We start from the raw sequence: 8,482 nt of genomic DNA on the forward strand, positions 1-8,482 counted from the left end.
CAAGTGTTAAAATAGTAGCACGACTTGTGTTTGTAAATCATAGAAATTAAGAAAACACGGTTTCAGAAGATTGAAAAATGTAATAGTTAAATAAAATAAGCACAGAAAAAAAAATTAAAATATTAATATTAAAGTTTTCATTAAGAGATAAAAATTATATTGTATATTCAGTGATTAGAAAAATCTAAAAAAAAAAAAATGTCTCGAATCTTCATTCTTGTGTTTTGTAACGATTTTTCTCAATAGTAATACAGTACTAATAATATATTTCAATTTAAGGAGAAGAATAACTAATCAATGATTATGTTCTTTTAAACTACACGGCCTGGCTTTATCCACGAGATGATTTTGTAAGCTACCGAAATATATAATTTGTATAAAATTACCAACATTTATAATTAATTTTTTACGTTATTTGATTGTATTTCTGTAACGTCATGCCGAATTCTATACATTTTTTTGATAATTACGATAAATAAAATAATGTTTTTCTCAAAATTTGTAATTTTTTCATTAGTTTTATTTAACTTTCTCACTAAAAGCTGAAGTTTAATAACAACTACATAATTTTTTTTAATGAAAAATCGTTAAATACGAGAAGTATAACTACGGATATATTTAATAATTGTTCACAGTCACTTCAAAGATAATTAATTACAAAATATAAATTAACTTTACAAAGATATTTGGCTAAACTTTACAATATATTATTAACTACAATTAAACAATTAAATCCAGTTATACAATTAAATCCAGACCTGGAATTGTGTTGAAATTACATTCTTATACCTCGCAAGCTATGCAAATCGAGTAAAAGTTCTGTGACTTCGGATATTTTTCATAAAATTTCATATTTTAAATAAATTTCTAAAAAACTCGATTTGCATAGCTATAGACGCAAGTAGGGCAAGTAGCCTATAAGGAAAGGTCGACTCCGCCAATGTAGTCTTTCTGTGATTGTGAAAAGGATGACAAGGAAGACTTCAATATTTCTATTTGTAAAAGTCTTTATTATTTGTATTCTTTACAATGTTTTAAAATATGGAATTTTTCGATAAATTATGTAACGGTATTTTTATACTTTATAACTACCAACTTAATTTCAATACTTCGTAACGTTTACCCACATACCCACCAAAAATTACGTAGTGCATATCCTCGATCAATCCCTTTTAACTGTATTAATAATAATACACAGCACAAAGTTACATTATTTTATTGAGGAATTGTCTCAGTTTTTTCAAAAGTAATCTTAAGATGATTATTTTGTAATTTGAAACTACAGAAATGATAATTTCAAATAATCATTTAATGAAAATTATCATTAAATTATCTTTAAACCTACTCAACTACAATTAAATTAAAATAAACTTAAACATTTATTGACACCAAAGATGGAATATTGAATAATTGTTGTAAAAATAATCCAATATTTGATATACAAAGACTAAAATTTTAATCTTACGACAAACACTTCATTCGTATTCTTCTATACATAAATGATATATCAACAATTTTTTAAGATACTAATACAAAAAGTTGATAGATAATATATGAAGTTCTAAATGATACCAAAAATTTTAATAATATAAAATACACTTATGCTTATTGTTGTGCAAATATAATTACAAAATTACACATTAAATACATAAAATCAGTTAAATTTTATTTTATATCGTGTTGTTATACAGTATCGTATTTTAATCTTACTGGTATTGTTGTCATTTGATTTATATAATTATTCAAATCTCCGACTGCATTTATTACAATCAAAACAAATAACAGTTATTTATTCCATAATTTCATCAAATCACTACCTTTTGTTTTTTCTTTAATTCTTTCTTCCATTCTCCTTTCCTGTTCAGGACTGAAGTAGTTTTTCCAATCTCCGACTATACCTTTACGAACAAATTGGCCATCTACTTTCTTCGAGAAATGGGGATGTTTCTTCATATATTCACTAAATGCTCTAATTCCCGATGTCATGTCGTCGAAATTCGGCGAACTTGTTCTGAACATATCATCAAACGATTCATTCATTATTTTCTTCATGTAGCCGACACTACTATACTCGATAACTTTATCAAGAATATCCGGATTATTTACTAAAGTTTCATAATGCTCCTCTCCCATAAATTTTGCTAATTTTAATACTTCTCCTCGCGTATCGCTTTTCAAATCTTCATAAGTAAGGATGTAGACGTTGGGATCATCCTTATGCTCGTACCATGATAAGTGATTATCAAAATAATCTCCGAAATCCGTTTCGCCTTTTACGAAAAGTTCGAAATATTCATCGAAAGTGCCATCGCTGAAGTTATAAAAACCGAACAATTTTGTATGATGATAAAAAGAAACGCAGCAATCTTTAGGATTTCGTGCTATGTAAACATATTTTGCATCGGGTGAAAATGGTGTCAGACTAAAAGGCAAATGAGTTTTAATTGCTCCGGGGTCTTCCATGTAGTCTAATGCATCAGCTCCTGCAAATTCTATGAAAGGGAATTTTTTGCATAATCCATTGCATTTGCCACTGGCCTCCCTTTTCGCATTATGCACAGGATTATGCATTGCATCCATGTCGTTCCACATTTCGGATACGTTACCACATATATTTCTCCCTTTTTTGGTTTATACTTGATTGCTGAACGAAATGCTTCCGGCGAGAATGCACCTGGTAAACGGAAACCGTCGACGTCTATGTAGTTAGGTCTCTTTATTTCGTCTTCCATTGTAAACTGTTTATGACCTGCAATAAGAAATATAACAATAATATTTGTTAAATTCTTAAGCACATAAGATTGAATTCTTCTCCAACAGAGCATTATGTATATACTAGACGTAACTAGAGAATAAGCAAAATTAAAGCATTTTTGCTTTGAAAACATAATTGAAAAACATTGATAATAAATACGTAAATTATATAATAGTAGTAGTATTATTTAATAATAATATTGAACAACAGAAACTTCTAGACTTTCATACATCTACTGTGCTTTAAATTAAAGAAAATTAAAAACTATGTAATAAAATTAAATGTAAAAAGTAAATTTAAAATATTTACAAAAGAGAACTTTTTAAAAATTTATGATTTGCAATTAAGAATTTAGTCTTTTAACAGTTCTTTCGAAGGATGAAAATATAATGCTTGTGTAATAAATAAATGAATTTCTACGAAGAATCCAGTTGATTATTTATAATAGGATTATGTGAAATTTCCGAAGGCATGTTTTCATTATGTTTTGAGTAAAAATAATTCAAATATCATCAGCAATTCGTCATTGAATACGCGAATATACACTGCTTTATCGATACGAAATTAATTTAAAATGTAACCACAGATGTGGCGATCTTGTATGGAGCCTGGGGTAGAGCGGGCTACATAACATAAGTTTATTTCTTTCTACGAACAAATGTTTTCTTTATTAGTAAAGTAAGTTTTAACGATTTTATTTTTCATTAGTAAAAATAATAGTGATAGGAATTTTCTGTTGAAAAGTTCTTCACGACTGTCGGAATTTATGAGCTTTAGCATTCTTCATCAAATGCATTCTTATAGAAACACAGTTTGTGGTCCAATGAGAGTGGTTAGCAACTCGTCAGCGAGGTTCGAAACCTCCACCTTTCAATCTTTGTTTATGAGACTTCTGCATCAATTTTGAAGGATTCTTGGCACAAATCTATTCCGAAGTTTCTCCATACAGTACAAAGTATTGTTTTGAGTGCATTATACTTTGTACTGAATAACAAGTTTTATGTTTTACACATAATGAAATGGGCCACTACAACTATGGGTTCTTTCGTGGCTGAAGATTTATTGAAATTTAGCTAACCTTTGTATAAACACAGAGCCGGCCTTATTCGTCTATGTAGTCCAAGAACAGACCGACTGAAAAGAGAGTGCTCAGAAATATCACCGTGACGACAGTGAACTCCACCCGGTTGTTTCGCAAACATCCGAAGAACCAAGAACTAAGATGAGGTGGAGATAGAGGAGTGTCATGTGTCATATCTCGAGCGGGGTCAGACTTAATGATTTTACTCTTTATTAGCATTTACAATTTTTCATAAAAATCATCTCTACCCTCAAAATTAAGCTTTTTGTCATTTTATAATAATTAATAATATAAAAAGTTTTTAAAAACAAAATTTCACAACAGATGGAGCTACAAACAATTTTAATTATTATGATTAACATTATAAATATAATTTTTAAAATAAAGTCTCATAACAGCTCAGTAAGTTAGGCAACTCTTAGACTTTTACAAATATAATATCAATAAAATTAAAAATGATTTTATGCCAAATTTCTAAATGAATTTTTCTGTTAAAGAGTAATTGCATTTAAAACTCGATAATTTTTCTCTTATATTTTAATCATCAAGAATTTATTCATATAAAATATACTATTTATGATACATTATTGATATTCAGCATAACTCCTACATGACATTTCCAGTTACAAATTAATTATCAACGCTGTAAACTGATCAGTTTTATCGTCATCTCACTTTTTATTTCAAAAATGATGACAAAAATATTTTAATACAATGAAACATTTGAAAACATTTAAAGAAAATTGGCAACAAAAATTATCTAAAATCATATGAAATGAAGCTATTCGTCTACATACATCTTTAAATTAATTTAACTTAAAATATAATATTTTTCTCTAGAAAATGATTTCCATTTCCAGCCTTGTAAGTCAGTTTGTGAGTGTTTCTACAATTTTACTAGTTTATTTTTACAAATATAAGTGTATTTTGAATGTTTATATATAAATCATTATATATTTTCCGTGTAAATTCATTACGTTGCAGGTCAACATCAGCGTAAAATATACTTTAGTGTAACTTCCAATTATCGTAATAAGCATCAGCCATACGACATACGAAATCATTCATGCCACTATGCACCATCATTACTTTTCATTAGCCTCACGATGCCTATATGATATAAAATGTATAACGTAAACTTACGAAAAATTATATATTTTTATAACAATTTTCAAATATAAGTTAAAAGCGTAGTTGAATAATATTTGTGTTTTATAACACAAATATTATTCAACTATGCTTTTAACTACGCTACGTAGATATAATATCATAACTATATCTATAATTATAATTCATTTATCTGTATTTAATTATACTTATGACCTTTATGAAAATACGCGTTGAAAGAAAATGCTACATTTACGTTAATTTTACTTTATTATTTACATTTATTTAGTTTTTATAATAAAGTATAAATAAAATAAACTTACGGAACAAATATCCTGAAACCTATTTAAGTCTCAATTAGATTTTTGAACAGAATTATGGACTTTAATTTGTCGGCGTTACCGTTGATATACTTATCAGGTCTTACAAAGTCCAAATAAATATTAGAAGATTAGCATGTTCGTTGTTATATTTCTATGGTTTTAATCTATTGATAAACTGGCGGAATTTAGTTAATTATATTAATTGAATAGAATCATAATAATAACATTTATACTTTAATTTCGGTTTCAACCAAAGCAGCAAGTGTAATTTATCATTTAAGATAAATTGCTGAAACAAAACTTTGCAAAACTGATGCTAAATTGTAATTTTAAATTTACAGTATTATGTATTTTCTTTAAATACAGTCAAACCTGTTTTTATGCGGTGGATAGGGACCGCATAAAAAACGCATAAAAGTAATCGCACGAAACTTCACGAGTGGCTATAAAAAATAGTTTTCGCGACACAATTAAAAAAAATATTTTTTTATGCGGTGAATAGAGACCGCATAAAAATGTCTCACATAGCAAATAACTCGTTTTAAAATCGTAGTCTTAGTTTCTAACGGAATTACCTTCCTCATTGCTTTGTTTTTGCCCTTATTCATTTTCAGGGATTACGTCTAAACATAAAATAAAAATCCTAAAATTTTATATCTAAATAGAAAACATAATACAGTACATTTACCTTCAATTTACGCTTGGAAATGAATCTTATCTTAATGGTCCAGGAATGTGAAAGCACTTTGAAGGTTTAATTAACGTACATTAAAAACAGACGTAGAATTTATTGACAACGAGATGTCAGCACTTTGACTGCATCTGTCTCGTCTATCGTCTGTTTTACATATTTTTGTCCAGGTGGTGTTTTGTTGACTTAAAAAATAAATTATTTCATTTTTCGCATATTCATGCAATAATATTACTATAATAAGTTCATTTATGCTATAATAAGTTTATTTAGCTATAATAAGTCAATGTGAGACATGACAAAACGCATGAGACTCGTCGCCAACTATACCGCACAAATAAAAAATCGCGAGGCCGGATGGCCGAGCGGTCAAGGTTGCAGCCTACCGCTCTGGGGGACCCGGGTTCGAATACCGACGGGTCGAAAAATCCCCAGGAATTTTTCGGGGGTGGTCCGTCCGGATATGTCGGGCCCCGTCCCTCACCACCCGGTCGCCCCATTGTGGACCTGGCCGAACCCATAATGGGCTTGCAAAAAGAAGCCTCTTAGTGCCCACAGGGCGGAAAGAGTTAAAAAAATAAAAATAAATAAAAAATCGCACAAAAAACCGCACAAATAAAAAATCGCACAAAAAAAGACCGCATAAAAACAAGTTTGACTGTAATCTTTCAATTGTACTTCAATTTTTGACTTAAGGCTAATTACAGCGTTTTTGGTAATTCAACTTTATACTCAAATTTTCTAAGAATTTTGTAGAAAATTAGTGGAAAAAAATTGCTAATTTGATTTTCAAAACTTCTGAACCGTACGTTAATAGAAGAATTAAATAGGATTCTAACGCAAGAAACTGTTTGATTCGATCTAACTTCAGTTCTCGAAAATGTTTTGAAAAGAATTTTCTTCTAGAAAAAGCATTAAATCGTTAACGCGTGCACAAATAGAGATAAGTTTGAATGTCTATTGAAATAAATTGTTATTAACTTGAATATCGTTTGATTGCAAAAGTAGTTTAAAAAATCCATGTAAAGTTGCTTAACTTTACTGACAAAATAAAATTGATGTGGCGCCATCTGTTATAATATTTTATATTATTAATTATTATAAAATGGCAAAAAGCTTAATTTTCAGGATAGACATTAGTTTTATAAAAAGTTATAAATACTAATAACGAGTAAAATCTTCATTGAGCCGACCCCATTCGAAATACGAGATATGACCTCCCTCTATTTCCGCACCTGCTTTACCTTTCACTATCAAAATTTAATAGAATTAATGCTTATAATACAGAAACCTCCATGCAAAATTTCAGAAATTTTCGACTAAACACACGGGAGTTATTAAGCTTCAACTGGGTGAACAAACCGTACACAAACATGTCTTCTTAAAAGAAACAAATCCCCAAATTTTTTTTTCGCATTTCTTGACATTTTAAGGTCCACTGAGTCCAAAAATTCAGGACAGACCATCCACTTCTTGCTTTTCATGTAAAGCACGTTCACTAATGTTGCTTTAATGTTGCATTCAATGGGATTTTGCACGTCTTCTATATTATTTTCGTCTCTAATATTGATTTCTGTATTCCAATTTTTCTAAAATAATAATATTATTAAGATTTGTAACTAAAACAAGTTTGTTTCACAGGATCGATATGCCAAAGGTGTACCACATGGAAGGACTTTCTACCTTGAAACTAGAGCCTGTTCAGGTGCTAATTAATATAAACGTATCAAAAAATCTAGTTGTATGTATTGCAACAAGGATTTTAAATATAATAATCTCTAATAAACATGGGATGAATTATGATTTCTATACTCTATAACAGCTTAATTATATCATTATATTCTGTATGCAAAATACTAACATATCTATTCATATAAATTCTCATCTAACATCAATATAGTCAATTCGATTATACTGATCTTAGATCAGTGGCGTGCCGTCATTGGAAGCGGTGGAAGCGCCACATCCACCTTCCAATGACCTTCCCTTGTATTTTATAAAATATAAATTTTCATATTTTAACGTACTTTGAATTAATTAAAATTAATATTTTATTATAACTGCATTATGTATCTTATTAAAAAATTCTATACTATATGTGAAAAAAACGATAAGATTGCTATTGTATATTCGAATGTCAGTGGCGGAATGGAAGCGCTTACGAGACAGCTTCCACGGCGAGAATAACTGAATGGTGTAAAGCAGCCAGAGGGCATTGGCGCATGCGCTTTACAGAGCACCAACCTCAGCCGGTTTAGCTGGTGGAAACTACATACGTGCAACGCTTCCAACAATTCTATCCCTTAGCCACTGGTAGGGAGCTGTCTGACTAAGTGAATTGTTTAAGATTTAAAAAGTAAAGAGTATTCAATGTTATTTTTATGTACGTTTTTTTGCAAAGTTATATTTAATTACAGTATAATTAAAAGAAAATTATAATTATATTGACAGATTTTCAGACATAAAATCTTTAGAATTTTTATCACTTTTAGATGTTTTTCATAATATTAAAATTATTAACAATT

The 8,482-nt window shown here is 29.2% G+C and overlaps 1 pseudogene; it reads right to left on the reverse strand.

Annotated features, from left to right (window-relative positions):
• Window positions 1-1,778: 1,778 nt before the first annotated feature.
• On the reverse strand, window positions 1,779-5,279 carry LOC136977468 (sulfotransferase ssu-1-like; annotated as a pseudogene).
• Window positions 5,280-8,482: the final 3,203 nt, after the last annotated feature.

This window comes from Centruroides vittatus, unplaced genomic scaffold (assembly GCF_030686945.1).
Source record: "Centruroides vittatus isolate TY-2023 unplaced genomic scaffold, ASM3068694v2 contig_1114, whole genome shotgun sequence".
Classification (NCBI taxonomy): domain Eukaryota; kingdom Metazoa; phylum Arthropoda; class Arachnida; order Scorpiones; family Buthidae; genus Centruroides; species Centruroides vittatus.